This window comes from Amphiprion ocellaris, chromosome 15 (genome assembly GCF_022539595.1).
Source record: "Amphiprion ocellaris isolate individual 3 ecotype Okinawa chromosome 15, ASM2253959v1, whole genome shotgun sequence".
Lineage (NCBI taxonomy): Eukaryota > Metazoa > Chordata > Actinopteri > Pomacentridae > Amphiprion > Amphiprion ocellaris.
In genome coordinates this window covers 18,141,276-18,157,577 of record NC_072780.1, presented here as the reverse complement: position 1 = coordinate 18,157,577, position 16,302 = coordinate 18,141,276, and the positions used below count along the sequence as shown (strand labels likewise).

At 40.7% G+C, this 16,302-nt stretch overlaps 1 protein-coding gene across 2 annotated transcripts in view; it reads right to left on the bottom strand.

Annotated features, from left to right (window-relative positions):
* The window catches only part of hivep3a (HIVEP zinc finger 3a), a 46,630-nt gene extending 30,361 nt beyond the window's left edge, over positions 1 to 16,269 (bottom strand). The window contains exons 1-2 of one of the 2 annotated variants that reach the window (XM_035958593.2): positions 14,298 to 16,269; positions 12,766 to 12,872 (exon numbers count right to left, since the gene is read on the bottom strand). The gene's annotated coding sequence lies outside the window, so the exon portion shown is untranslated. Of the gene's footprint in view, positions 1 to 12,765; positions 12,873 to 14,297 lie in introns of those variants that run through there. The other variant, XM_055017850.1, reaches the window with a different exon arrangement.
* Positions 16,270 to 16,302: the final 33 nt, after the last annotated feature.

The window sequence follows — 16,302 nt, the reverse complement described above, 5'->3', positions numbered from 1 at the left end:
AACTGGCTGGTGTTGCTGCAGTTCTTTGGTCAGCAGCACAGGCTGATACAAGTAAATATTTTGTGGTCTTAAATTATAAACACAGCAGAGGACAAGATTCGGATAAATAGCCAAACACTGTATAGGATAGCTAGAAGCTACTCTATCAATAACAATAGTGTTAATATTTACAGAAAGTCAGTGACAATAGGTTCAATGACAGAAAAGCAGAGAATTGATATATTTAGAGCAGCAGCGAACTAAATCAGGAACAAGGAAAGAGGCACAAAGAATGGGAGGCACTGTGCAAGCAAAAAGAAAACAAGTTGAAAAAATGTTGAGAGGAAATGCTAATTATAGGCAAAATGACCAGCCGCTTGCTATATTTGTCCCCACATCTAAGTTTGGCTGTGTCTGTGAGTGTGTGGCTTCAGGGTGTGAGTGTGGGTTTCAGTTTGGCCACCGAATGAAACTGTGACACTGTTTGCACAAACTCATCACCATCACGAAGACAAAGGCACACTGCTAAAGGCTACACCTGCAGTCAGAGGAGTAGCCTAAAACTCATAAGGCTGTGGGAATCAATATTTTTTGGACAGAAAGCGAATAAGCACTATTACAGTGACCTGAGGAATAACACAGATTTAAAACAAGTTTTCTGAGCAAGATTACTCATTTTTTCAGGTGTTTGTTCCCTCGTATGATTCATTCAACAGCAATGATATCATTTCTGCGGCAGGAAATCCCCACCGACACTCAGCAGCTCCACATTTTATACAACATGACATCAGTGGAGCTCTGCATCTCTGGTTAGGTGTTAATCCACTTTAAAAAGACATGTTATTTTATGGAAAGATGGGGACAACAAAACTAAAATAGAGCTCGGATGCCGAATCAGTCATCAGAAAATGAATCAGTTTCAGAAGCAGTTTTTAGCTTTAGTCTTTTTTCAAGCAAAAAAGCCAAACATCTGGCAGTTCCAACTTTTTCACATGAACATTTGTGAATTTTTCCATCATACGTCATAGTAAACTAGGATTAGATTAGGTCCTTTTAGACTTGGGGCCACAACAGGCCAGTGACAGAGTAATGGCAGCCGTAAGGTGAGGTTCTATGATCTCTGTGATATTTCTTTGTGTATGTGATTTTAATATTTATATCTTTAAAGTGTTCATAATTAGCTGTGGTTTTGTATTTCTCTGTAATGTAGCACAGCTTTAACAATTTTATTTACATCATATTATAAATGTGCAACAATTGGTCAACTACTAGCTGACTGATCTTGGGAAATTATCAGGGGTAGCCCTATGAATTACACAAGCTATTTGAGCACACCTCTGTAAGCAGTGGCAATTTTAAAAAATATATATTTGTTGCTTTTTTCTAACATTTTATAAAGCCCAAGAATTATGCAGCCCTAAACTGAAAATCAAACTAACATAACTGCACAAGAGTTTTCTAATCATCAATTAGTCTTTCAACACCATTAGCTAACACAATGTAGCATTAGAACACAGGAGTGATGGTTGCTGGAAATGTTCCTCTGTACCCCATGTAGATATTCCATTAAAAATCAGCCGTTTCCAGCTAGAATAGTCATAGACACCATAAAGATGTTTCAAACCAAATCACTACCAATATGCTTACAGTGAGAGTGCACGGTGAATCACTGCATTAAGGGAGCCAGGCAGAAAAGCTAAATCAGGAAGCTAATGGAAACCAGTGAATAGCTGATAACAACCACATGCAAAGTCTTCTCAGGAGCCTGAATGTGTGCAGCGAGCAGTAACTCTGCATGATGTGATATAACTCAGATGGATCAATACTAACAAAGTTGAGCCTGATGCATCTGGTTTGGGCTGTGTGCCTGGGTTAAGCAGTATACGGACTACAAAAGGTACATCCCAGCCTGTTTTTATTTCAAGCAAAAAAAAACAAAAGAAGAAAAAAAAATACTTGCTGACCTTTTGTGCATCTACCTCATTAAAGCACAGTTCATTTCCAAGGCCAGTTTTTGTGGAAGAGCACAGCTCGGATCAAATCCATCCAAATGCAATGATTTTTTTTGTTTGTTTTTTTCTTGAGCTCGGCTGTAAATGCAAACCAGTCTGCTTGGATCTTAAGGTGATGTAATGCAGGGAGAGAGCAGCCATATGGTCTCTTATTTCACCAACAGTGAATCAACAGACAGGGATGAGGCAGGCTGCCAAAGAGCCTGCCTGTTCAGGAATCTATATCGTCCACACACAGAGATGGGGAGAAGCTGGTGTTTCTGTAGGCAGCGGTAATATTTTGACACGCACTTAGGATGCAAAGCAACAACTGGGACGTGGCTGCCGATGAGGTCTACCTGTAGGTACCAGCTGAGCCAGCAGCAGCTAAGTGAGAAACCAGGCTGTCACCAGTGCTGCAGTCTCTATCACAGAAGGATCACGGACAAAAGACCAACCGAGGGATAAATCCAGACAAACTGACACAACTGCTGTTACATAATACAAAAGCCTGCAGTCTACTATCATATAGTCCTTTCTCTGCTCAGAAAAACACGACCTTTATGGACGGTGGCAATGTCAACAGGAGTATGCAGAGGAGAGAGGGGGACACAGCGTGATGCAATCCAGACTTTCCACAGTGTATACTACACATTCAATGACCTGTTAACACTGCTTCAACTCTGCTAGAATCAATATTTTTATAGAAACAATGGCTCAAGTGACTGTCGCTCTTAGTGAATTATCACTTGACTCTGCCATCCCCCTCAACTCCATGCAGCGTTTGAGTGTTTTTCAGCTCCTTGTTTTGGTGTTGTGTTTTGCTACTTCACTGTTGCGATCCCCTCTCATCCACCAGTAAAAAACCTCTGGGTCATTCAATGAAAAAAAATAATAAGAGCCTCCCAGCTGACCTCTTTGAGCATCTTTTTCCTCAACAATCACAGCAGAATATTTAATTAAGCCATGCAAAATTGTATCTTCATACTATTAAAATTTTCCAAGTTACCGGCCCTTCAAGTACATGAAGTTTGGCCAAAATTTTCCATTTTTTTAATTGTGATATTTTTTCAAGCATTTTGGAGTCCTCATAATAATTTTCATTTATAAATACACAACCCAAACACATAGAATTTTCAGGGCTGAAAGACACATTTGGGCTCTATTAAAAAAACTGAAACCAAATGAATTTTATATTCACTCCAGGTATCACAATCTCAAGCCAAAATGTAATTTTTAGCATGATTTTTCCTGTAGCCAGCTACAATATCACGGGATATGTCATAGTTCCAAACCGGAAGGCAACAGTTAAACCAAATGAAAGGTATCATTTCTACCTACATTTTGAAACCAGGAACATCTTGTAGCCGTGATTCGCTCTATTACTGTCTACATATCTGTACTTCTGGAGGGAAAGTTCTTGAACTCACGATCCACCTGGAATGTTTTGGCAGTGCAGCAGTCATTGTCCATCAGCTATAACATGCTAACTCAGTCTTGAGAGCTGGCAGACACTGTGTGACTTTTATAATGTATTTAGTAGAATGTGTGAACTCACACTACATTTATGAATCAGTCTTCATGCAGCCAGAACCTGTGACTTCTCTGCTCATGCTGTACAGGTCAATCATCCAGAAACCATAAAGAGCTCGCACTGAACAGAGGTACACATTTGTTTTCTTCTACACAAAGTAACGCCACCTTTCTCCCTGTCTGTCAACACTGATGGCACAACCATCTTGTCTGAATAAACTTCCTTGGAAATGTCACTGAGCATAACTGACCTTCAGTGTGTATTTTAAGAGACTGATTATTTTTTATCTGTATTTAAAACTAATTATTTATTCATTTTTCAAAGAGAAATTTTACTTTAGTGTAGTGTCTTGATCAGAACAACTAGTTGATAACTGAGTTATTTGTTCAACAGTAACCATTTTTAATAAACAAAACAAGCCATCTGATGAGATCACAGGGTCTCTGAGAAACTGAGAACTTGTGATAGTGTTTTTTTCTATATTTTCTACAATAATCACAGATGACATCATTATTTGCCTTATCTGGACATTTTTTAAAACCAGATTCACAAAGATTTTATCATAGAGGTGTAACTAAAAGCATTAAAATAAAAAGTTATGTTCAGGTTAAGTGTCCCAGTGAGTCAATACCAAGGCTCGAGAACAGTTTATGTTATTAATACGTTGACCTAAAGAGAAATCATATTTCAAACAATTAGCAGTCTAGGAGTAAAAACAAAGCATGTTTCTCTCGTTTCTGAGTAGATTATAGCAGATGTTCAAATATGACAACCAAACACTGTTTTAACAGTGCCTGAGTTACGTTTCCAAAAAGCGGCGCTGACGTTGGGTACATTTTGTGGCTTATTCGCGCGTGTGTGTGTGTGTGTGTGTGTGTGTGTGTGCGTGTGTGCGTGCGTGTGTTTGCGTGTGTGTGTGTGTGCGTGTGTGTGTGTGCGTCCACTAGGTGATTTGTGAATGAGAACTGCAGCTGACAGGCCTTCTGCCTGACAGGCTGCTCTCTCCACAGGGGTCACAGAAACCAGAGGCCCTTCCACCTCGCAGAGCAACCCAAGCTGCGTCCATACGCTCGCCTCCAGGGTCACTGACGGCATCCAACCCCTTCCAGCAGAGGGCTGCAGCTCGGCTACGGGCCTAACAACTCGCAGCGAGAGCACACATGCTCTGATTCCCATGCACCTCTACACACACATGCACGGCATGTAGGCACGACACTTAACACCCGAGCATACGGCATTCACCAAGCACACGTGCAAGCTTTTCTGCCAACACGTTTTCCTGTACACAAGCACACGGGCAAGCAAAAGCATAGGCAAGGATGTAAACACACACAAACACACACACGCAGGCGAGTGTATCCTTTCATTAACAAGGATGAGAGTCAATTTCCGCTCCCGTCGTCTTAGGCCGGCTGCTGGCGGGGAGGAAATCTGTTTGCTTGTGGCAGTTTTGACATTTAAGCTTGTGTCTCTGCGGCTGGGGGAAGTCCTCCTGATTGATGACCAGAGCCACCCAAGGGTCCCCTACTGTACGACTAGCAGGAACGTTGTCACCTTTTTCCACACGTGCATGTGTGTTTGTGCACGCGACACATCCATACACACATGTGAGTGCTGGTTAAATGACACATCTTAAATCATACACACATGGTTTTGTGTAAGGAATCCATGATTTATTACTGCTGTAGTCACGAAGAGTTAAAAAATTGGAATTTTTCAGGTTTCACGGAAGGACATGGAGTGTGATGATATATTGCATTGGGAAGAGATTTGTTCCAATAAGAGCAATGCAAGTTCAGCATTATAGTGTAGCTATTGAAGGGAATGGTGAATGGTTTTTCCTACTTAAACTGGAGTGGATGGACAGAAATTATTGGTTGTGATGTTCTGAGCTTGTTTTTTCTGACCATCAGGACACATACAGACTGATTTTAGGTCACTGACATGCTACCACCCAATAGGGAACAGCTGAAATTATTAATTTAACTAAACTTTAATTAACATCAGTTAATCATTTAATTAATTTAGCCAAAGTACCAAATATTTGACTGCATATTTCAGTTTTGGACTGAATACGACTTTCATTTTGGGTGGTGAAACATTATGATGGACATTTTTTACTGTTTTCCAACACCTTTACAAAAACAATGAAAGGAAAAATTAAGCAGATTAGTTAGCAATAAAACGGAGCATTAGTTGCAGGACTTCTATTTAGTTGTGGTTGAACTATGAAATGTGAAACATGTACAGCTTTAAACATGGCTTATCTCAGCAAAGCTTTCCAAAGAAGTTAGGTGTCCTTCTTGTAACTGGTACCTGATCAGATTCGTTTAAATATTCTTTATTAAATAAGTTAAATCTAAATAATTTCTTTTGCCTTGAAGGCATTCATGTGGTTGGCCATGTTTTTACACATCAAAGTGACAGAAGCAGTTGTGTTACGAATGAAAAAATAGTTTGGTTTGTACTCACTGGACAACTTTGAACTAATGATACCCAGCCCTGTTGTTCACGCCATTAATGCCAGAATGAAGTGAAACACAATCGTAGGGTTTAAACTGACAAAGTTGTGTAGGATGATTACACATTTTCTTATAGGCAAATACAGCTTCACTCCCTCATTTGGAAGACTGCTTTCTTTATGCTTCAATAAAGTTCTGATTGTATGTTTGCTTAGCATTTTTTTGCCTTTACTAAGTGCGTGGAGGAGAAATACGGACAACATCAGTGAGGCTCCAGAGATACAAGTGCCCTCACATTTCACCTGCTACCAAGGACACTGTAATGACTGACACTTGAGGGATGAGGCGCCCGCTGGTGACTCCATAAGAACGAGCTGCATGAATATCAATGTTGTCCTCTCAGGCTCTGCTGCCCTTGGTTGAACAGAGGGACCTTTGACAGGGCCGTAGCAAAAACCAGGAGTGTGTGCCATTTCATAATGCAACAGCACGCCGTGGGACTTCAGGACACAGTCTGAGACTCTGCACGCGGCATAAATGTTTACCGTACCACCACCGTATGTGTTATGAATTGGCGGGGTCACTGCTGAGACTGGTCGCTTTTTGAGTTGCACTGCTCTTGTCCAGTGTCAAGAAATCCAAGCATATCATCCTGGGTCCAGTGGAAAACACCGTGAAAGCCATGTGGGTTTCGGGCCTATCAGTGCCACAATAAGGCCATTCTGCTCCCACTAGAACATAATGCTTGATAGGAGGAACTCTGGCCTACAAAGATCCATAATTAACTCACAACAATTACAGCTTAAAGGTGACAAGAATAGTGGGTTGGTTAATGGTGACACACCGGCAGACACATCAGGAGCTTTACTCTGGATTAAATGCCACCAAAACGCACTGTGGCAGTTGTCAACAACATTGTTTTTCACTTCATTACTTGTCATCACCATCCTACATCCAGTTCCTGGGAGCTTTTCCACCGGCCAGTAGTCCAGTCTATAGAAATTACGGACATGATAGTTAAAATTGACACTGAATAGGAAGAAATGTTCTAAAACTCCTCTACTAGAAATTTGCACTCTCAAAGCCCTACTGAGCTAACATTGATGACATCATGGGGGTGTTGTTTTCAAAGTCAAGGACAATACGCAACCAATACAGTAGTGACCTTTCAATTACAAGGTAGCCCTGTCTTAAAACAGAACCCACTTTATCATCTGGTTTACTCTAAATTGGACAATGATTTGCATAATGAGCATTATGCTGTATTGAAGGAGTCTGAATGGAAGAGATTGAGACTATAAACTCATTACAAAAATACATACTGGGTCAAAAAATCAAGTTAGAATAGGCTCATTTTCTTACAGACTTATGTACAATTTGGTTCTTTTTGCAACCAGAGCAGTTGCCCGCTGATGGCTATTAGGAACAGGGTAGATTTAAGTCACATTTGCATTGGCTTTATTTTATTGACCTGGAGGCTACGTCTATATTTATATACAGTTCAGGATTATGCAACTGTTTTCACAGTATGACAAGCCCACGTAATGAGGGATCATGCTGTTCCTTTATGACAGCCCTTTTTGTGGTGATGGAGGTGCTTTGTTGAGCTGTTGCAGCTTTGTAAATTTGTGGTTTGGGTAACATTATTGTTTCTTATACAGACATCAAAAAATATTACGTAAAGAGTTACAGCACACATAATATTTGCCATGTAATGAACCAAACAGTATGCAAAGTTAGGTACTATATAATGTATGAGACCCTTACAATCCTACAAAGCTGTCTGGTTATCTTGTTTTCAGACCAAAGCGAGAGCAAGTGTCTGGTCTATACATCACACTCATTTATAGCCATTTTTGCGAAATATTTTTTGTTTGTGTTGTTACGATTTAAAAAATCTGAAACTCTCTATGTAGTCCAAGCTGTCACAATGATGTCTGGAATTATGCTGCAGCTAAATCTCTTTCTGTACAGACTGGTGATTGGTAGGCACACTATTTGTAAAGTCATCCTATATCAACAGGTCTCATATAGATCTGTCACATTAAAACCATTCATCAGTGACAAACACTGATCATGTTGAAACCCTGGGCCCTGGCATCCATGTGGATGTTACTTTGACATGTACATCCCACCTAAACATTGTTCCAGACCAAGCACGCCTCCATCATGGCAGCAGCCTCCAGCAGCAGGACAGTACACTCTGCCACACACAACAACAGTTAAGGAAAAGCTCAAAGGACATAAAGAGCCCAAAGCCTCGTCTCCAAACTCCCCAGATCTCAATCAAAATTGGGTATCTATGAGATGAGCTGGAACAGACTTAATCCCCATGAGACCCCATTCTGCAAGTCACAGACCCGAAAGCATCTGCGACCAATGTCCCGGAGTCAGACACCCCTAGAGGTTTTGTGTCCAAACACTGACTGGTCAGAGCTGTTTTGACAACACGAGGAGGACCTGGACAATATTAAGCAGCTGGTTGTAATGTTATGGCTGATGAGCGTATTCTTGTGTGTGTCCGTCTGTCAGGGTGACCGCATTTATTCAGACATGAGACAGACACATTAAATTATTGACAGATTAAAGATTGGCACACGTCTGAAAGGGACTTCAGTCTATATTCACAGTACTACAGACAGATTTATGACATAAAGGATGCATTTTGTTTCAAAAACATGTGACAGTGTGCTTTTAAATAGGTACATAAGGTCAATGTTACCCCAACCAGCAATCATACAACAACAGGTGACAGGAGCTGCTCCTGTTCATCTGCAGGGTGAGTGATTGATGCAGGTACACAGCATCACATCTGACTGCTGGAACACACAGCAGTGGATTGTTATGTCCCCTGTGCATCCTTCCTGGGGTGAAGGACAACTCTGGAGGAAGAGAAAATGATAATAAACAACCACAGTCACTGCCATTGGCTTTTCCACAGAGCCTTTTGAGGAAAGAAATTCCCTGTTGAGGACACTGTGACAAAAGAATGCCAAAAATCTGACCCCTTCACTACGAGGTGAGACAGCAGTACAGCGTGGCACACAGAGAGTGAGTCTCAGGTTCTAGTTAAAGGATGACAGTGTACTGCAGGCTTGACTGTAAAGCACAGACAGTGGATGAAAACACTTCATTCTGGCCTAACTCATATGCATCAGTTTGTATCTGCAATGGTTATCTGATACATGTTCCATTCCATGTATGTACAAGTTAAAAACATGCTGCTGTTAGATGTGGTCCTGTGTTCACAGATATCAGCTGCATATGCTACACCAAATATGCTGAAAATAATCAAATAGAACTCATACTGACTCTATCAATTCCTCAGTCAATCGTCAGAAAAATTAATTTTCATGATCTATTGAGAAATAATAGGAAAGACTTGCTGGCTCCAGCTGCTTTCCAGGAAAAATGGTAGAATGTCAGCAGGGAAAAAGAGCAACTGAAGGGAATTTTTTTTTCTTTTATCATATTTTATCAACAGATTAACTGACAGTAAAAAATGCTATTATTTGCAGAGCTATTCAGGAGAACTGCACCTCCCTACCAGACTGGTGGCCTGATAATTGATGATTTATCATCATGATGAAACACTCTGATACATATAGCTCCACGTTGTGTCCTGAAATGCTCCGAGTTTTCTGAGAATGAGCTCATTCTAAATCTAAAGACAATCACATTCACATGGAGGAAATGAAAGAAAAAGGCTGTGTTGTAGCAAGTGTTTTTGCAGCCGAGCAATGTTGCAAGCCACAGCTATCCTCAGATGCCCTCTAATCCAGCAGACATCATTGCAAAGAGGAGTGTTTTAGCTTTGCTGAGTTGAACTGCACAGTAGGGCATTTTCTTCTGTGTAGGCACATCCTCACAAAAGCATTTCTTATTTTAATTTTATTCCAAAACAGTAAAATCCTACAGTGCTACAAAAAAAATCTGACACTGAACACAGGGATGCTGAAAGTGATCCGTTTGGCCACTACACTGACATCCAAAAATCAACCCACAAATTTAAGCTCAGCTGTGATTATGTAATGTTATCGGCGATTTGATCCCGCTGCTAAATAAATAAATAAATAAATAAATAAATAAAATCCGCCCCGAAAGAGACCGTTTCTCACGCATGATGTCATGTTGGATTCCTTGCAAGCAGGTTATGCAGAAATGACCGAGCAGCGGGAGGCATTATGCAGACAGAGTTGGGAGCTTCTCTGTTGCATGTAGCAACACCAGCGTCGCGTTCCGTTAAACAAATATCAGTCCAAATATGTTTCTCAACGAGGTGCACGTATTCATAAAGGGAAGTGATGACATTTTCTAAATACTTTGAGTCTGCTTGTCTATTCGGCATTCATGCAGTCAGTAAATGCGGACCTGTAGTCTTGGTTTTCTATAATCATCTTCCACTAAAACAGAGATAAGCGGCGGGGACAGGGCTGAGTCTTTTTTTTTTTTTAAATAAATAAATAAATAAATAAAAAGAGGATCTAAGAGGATGACATATTTCCCAGAAAACGCCAATAACTGATTGAACGTCTTAAGTCTGAACGGGCATGCGCGCTTGATTTAATAAATATTAAAGTGCCAGATTTTTTGAATGGAGGCTGGTTGGTACAAACGAGGCGCAGAGGTCTGAGGAGCAACATGACGCGCTGCCGACAGAAATGGCCAGCGATGCACACCTGTGTAAAACAGCCTCATTCGGGGGATGTTAAAAAATGGAGAAACTGGATAAACGACGGTAGCTGTTATTATCTGAGCCACAAAATACCCACAAAGCCCGTGTTTCCCAGCCTCCGCACTGAGCTATGTAGATGAACACAACGCTCGGGACATGTAGAGGCAGACCACTCCAGTTTTCCTGCATGGTGCCACACAGCGAACCCAGATGAGCTACTACGACCAGCGTCAAGCTCACAGCAACAGCAAAGCCTGCCAATGCCGTGTCTTCAAAATAAAACTGCACCATACAGCCAGCTAATTCTGTTGCCCGGTGTTTTAGACACAGTTGCGCCTGGTACTGGGCAAATATGGAAAGCGGGAAGTGCCACGATTCAGATCTGTTTGCACGAGCTTCATACCAAAACACTGCTTTTTCATCTGTCAAAAGCCAAACATGCAGCACCTTTCACAGCGCTCTAATTACAATGCTACTTTGTATGCCATCAAAATCCATATCTACACTAACTTTCAAAAGTTTGGGGTCACCCAGGCACTTTTATTCATGTGCTAACATAATTGCACGAGGGTTTTCTAATCATCAATTAGTCTTTCAATGCCATTAGCTAACACAATGTACCATTAGAAGACAGGCGTGCTAGGGTTAGTTATTACAATAAAAAAATCATCTGTTTCCAGCTAGAATAGTAATTTACCACACTAACAATGTCTAGACTGTATTCTTGATTACTTTAATGTTATCTTCATTGAAAAAAAATGTTTTTCTTTCAAAAATAAAGACATTTTCTAAGTGACCCAAACTTTTGAACGGTAGTGTATGTCGTTCTAGTGAGATGTACAAAGATGCCACTTTTTACACTGCCAAAGACCTGTTAGTTATGCCAGTTTGAACATTGTTTTTTCATAGGTTAACAAAGCACCTCCATCTGTTTTGCAGCCAATCAATTCAGAGTTTCTCTAACCAAGTAGTCATCTATGAAAGGTGCTTGCCATTTTTGAGGTTGTGAGTCGTACAGTACTGGATTCAGAGAGTTAGATATTTACTTACCTGAGAACAGAATGCACAGAATCATCGACAAATTCTTAAAATAACTTGCATGGATCACTGTTGCGTGAATACATCTATACTGAGTGGGTCTGTCCTCATTTGTTGTAGAATAGTTGTGAATTGCACAGTTTATATTTGGTCAATAACAATGTGATCATCTTACTTTGTATTAATACTACTTACTTTGTAAATTTATCTTTTCCTTAGTGCTCAAATAGTCATGCAGATGATTGCCTAATTGTCTGGGTTTGGGCTGTGCGGGCAAGAGGCGGGTGTTTAAAACAAATGTTCATCATTAAAACTTTTTCCCTGCTGCTCCACAAATACAATTTAACCTGTGGAAAAACAGTTTAAAAAAAAAAAAAAAAAAAAAGGCAGTAAAAACCGGCACAACAAACAGGTTTTCGATGAGGGAAAAACCGGCACTTAATAAAATCTAACAGGAGCACCATGAAAACCAGTGCTATCCCAAATAAAGTGATGTTGTAATCAGAAAACAGAGCTTTATTGGGTTGTAGCGGTGTGTAAATAACATTTGAATTGCATGTACACAGAAGCAAATTACGGCACTTCCCTGCTTCCATATAGTCCAGCATCCTAACACCACCCAAGCTCTTCTACGTGCCCATTATCTTACTTGTTTGACTACACGAGAGAAACTGGAGAGGTTTATTTTGAACCTGAAATCTGACCGCTTCCTGTGTCTTTATGTCCAACTGTGGATGACTTGCCGCAGCTCACCACCTCCTCCTCCTCCCTCTCCCAGACAATGAATGAAGCCAGTTTGGGGGAATGGACAAGCCCAAGACCAGTTTAGGGGAGCTAGACACCCCTCGAACATGTTAGTCAAGAGCATTCCAAAAACACGGCAGCTCTCACTCTCAGCTCCATTCACCTCACGTTAGCTAATTTTGTCTTACCATTGAGAAGAAAGAGCGACAAGAAAAAAAACACATTAAATAACAACGCCCGCCCTGCAGCACCATGTATGACACCACAAATAAACTAAGCAACACGATACATGCTAATATCTGCAAAGACGCCTCGCTGACACCATGTATGAGCTTACATTACCTGGAGGATGCTCAACTTCACTTCTCTGCGGTGCGGCCACGGCTTCACCAGCTGCGTCAGCTCAGCAGACATTCACCAGGACGACGCAGGAAATACCCACATATGGTCTTCAAAATAAAAGCGAAAAGTGTATACTTTTAGCCTTGCGGCGTTCGAAGGACAGTAATGACACTCAACTTTTAGACAATATTTACCCATTTCCCGCTTATGCTATACCTGAAATATGGCGTAGCTTTAACGCGTGTTTTCAATACCCCGTTTTAGGTCTAAATTTCACTCATAACAGGCAGATGTAATTTTTCAGAGCGGAAACTGTATGTTTCATTCTAGCTACCTTGACGCCGCTCAGTCCCACCTCGTCATACAGCACATCAGATAACATTAATTATGCTAATTTATCGTAACGCATCCAGCTGTTGATGTGTGGCTCCCCTGACCTGTAGACATGCTGCAGCTTCCTGCTTCACAGCACACCGTTAGGGACAGCTAGCTCGGTTGCTACCGGCTGCTGACGTGAATCGTCCGGTCCAGATGCCGTTTGGCAGCGGGACGGAGTGAATCCTCCTGAAAGTTGATGCTGCAGTTTGTCGCCGCGCAGCATCACCGAGGAGAAAACATTTCCGACCACAATTTTGTCAACAAAAGCCAGTGGGGGGGTAGCTTAATTAGCATTCAGCCGTTACGACAAACAAAAATGGGTATTTATGGTGAAATGAAAATAACATTTCTAAAATATAAGCTTACATAGGCCCGCTTAAGATATACGAAAATCGCTTAAATGACGTAAATTTAAGGTAATTCGACTTACTTTATCAAATTATTATCACAAATATCTTATTAGCAATCATACTGGTGAACAAAACAGCTATAATAATAACAGCAGTCAATTTCTACGCAGTTATGCTGGTGGTTTAATCGGCTAAATCCCGGGGTTTCTGCGCGTTATTTAGATTAGCTTAACTAGCTGCTAGAGCGCGAGACAAACGCACGACCTCAAACCCACGCGTACTACCGCGAGACCCGACCCCCCTACAGTAACGCTGGAAAATAAAGTAACCTTCAACATTTTACCTTAATTTAAAGCTATAACGTGTATTAAAACGGGTTTTCATGCATACATCGTCATTATTACACTTGTTGTAATATTATGGATTATTTCGGTTGTTTGTTTTGACACAAAAATTGGACTTTTTCAGTATGGACAAGTCTCTCTAGCGCATATGAGACCAACACAGAAGATGCAGGAGATGAATCATTACTTTTTCAGATGAATGATCTCATTCTTAATACCCTCTCATTACCAAGACCTGCACTCATCATTTATTTGATAAATATTTAATTTTATTGATTTGAATGTTGAAATTTAAAAGGTGAATCTTTCCCTGTTAACATCTCATCATATTGCAAGAATGTGGGACGTATCCCAACAGTATTTCATCCCCACAATTAGGCCTGTACAAGAAATGAACGGCCATCTAATGAAGACTACTGGGGTCGGCCTATTAAAAGTCTTCATGTGTTACAGGGCTCACTTCAGTGTTTTTCCACATGGGTTGCCAGGTGCTTGGAACCCTCTAAGGATCAGGGGTGCGGTCGCTGTTGAGGAAGACAAAGGGGAGCACTGAGAATACCAAATGAAAACAGAACAGAGTGGAGAGTCCCCAATGAAATCATGATCCTATAACTGGCTTATGCAACTGATCAGAGCCTCATTTAGCATTATATAAGAGCATTAGGTTGGCCTACTGCTCACAGCTGGGCTGGGGACTACCACTGTTGCTGTCATCCACAACAATATGGGTCAAATCACAACTTTATGTAGAAATATGTACACATCTATACATATGTGTGTGTGTAGTGGTGGTGGTGGTTAGCGTGTGTCAAAGTGTAGCAGGGGTTCCACTGTCACTGCGTCTAATATCATTTGCTACCAAATCCTACACGCATAAGCAGGCGGAATTTCCACGGATAAACTGGACCAACGACAGATTACTGACATAATCAATGCACTGAATTAGCCAGCTTGATGTTCTGTCAGTCAACAATCAGAATCAGCCTGAAGGGAACAGAGGTTTACTCTGCTGTATACACATTTTTAAAAGGGGATAACACTTGACTAGCGTAAGGTCATCTTATTCAGCAACCTACTCAACTATTTCTCACAAAGGTCTTTGTATGCATATGTAATGCTGTCTTTATGACATTAATAATGGTAACGCCTAACATTCTGACTGAATAAGGAAACAGAAGTAGGTGAAGAGCTCCACCAATTTAAAACTAGAAAAAAAGCAACAACAACAAAAAAAATGTCTCGTGAAATACCCAGAGCTGTTTAAACTATTACAGAAAACAGTATGTTCATGCAGGTTACCTTTTGTAAGCAGTTGAGAAAGTAAGTTCTCATGGCCTTCAAGGCTTGAATATATAATTTTACATTGACTGGAACTCTAAAAGTTGTCTTGTTCCAGACACCTGAATCGCTGCCCACATCTCTTAACCTGTTCATTAACTCAACTAGGTCCGGTGCAGTTGGCTGTTCCTGCAGTTGGAAAAACAAATGAGCTAATCAGAGCACTGGAGGTGGAATTAAAGTGGAATTCTGATGTTTTTACACATCAAAGTCTACATACTGGTATGAGGGAGAGCTACTGCATGCATGAGGAAGCAGTTTGAAATGACAAATACAGCGAGGCCACAAATAATTCAGTTAATCAGCTACTAGCATATCACTCCCACTCATTTAAGACAGTTGATTTGGGTAGTGCAGACACCAGGTTTTGACAAAAGGATTGAGTGTAATATTAGAATCTCAAATTCTACTGAACTGATTTTGATATTTTTATACTGATGTAAGACTGCTACACCCGTAGAACACTTTCCTTAAAAAAAAAAAAAAAAAGTCAAAAATGTCTTGCACTTACCATGCAATGTAGGATTTTGGATTGTTGTATATTATTAAAAGTTGGGATATTTCAGTCTCTGTTGGTTTATCTAAGCTTCTGAACGAAGGGTTTTTAATATGAAAAGGAAAAATAAGACAATGAAAAACAAGCACGAGAGTTCCCTGTGGAAGAAAATATGTTGTTATTGCAGACAGGGGCAACAAGATACAGTTACGTTGCAGGTCTCTCGGATTTGCCCCCACATGTCCAAGCAAGACTTCACAGACCAGTCATTTGTTGCTCTTGCCCAACTCAAGTCTTAAATGAATATAGTGAAGTATAATGAAGTGCTGTGTTCACCCGCCCAGCTCACGGCGATCTTGTGATGGGGGAAAATCACATTCTCTCTATATTATTTGCCAAATGTGTGTGTTTTGCACCAGGGAACCCTGCATAGAGGGAACACAATAAATCACATTTCAGCAGGCTCATGTGATTAATGGAGAGCAGCAAAGCATTTGGAAATCCCTGCAGACCAGAGTTGATGACATTGTGTTCACAGCTTCAAAAGAAAACACGCGGTAATTCTCACTGTAGTATATGTTAAAAAAAAAACAGATTACCGTACAGGTTTAGAAATTTTACACCACGTATG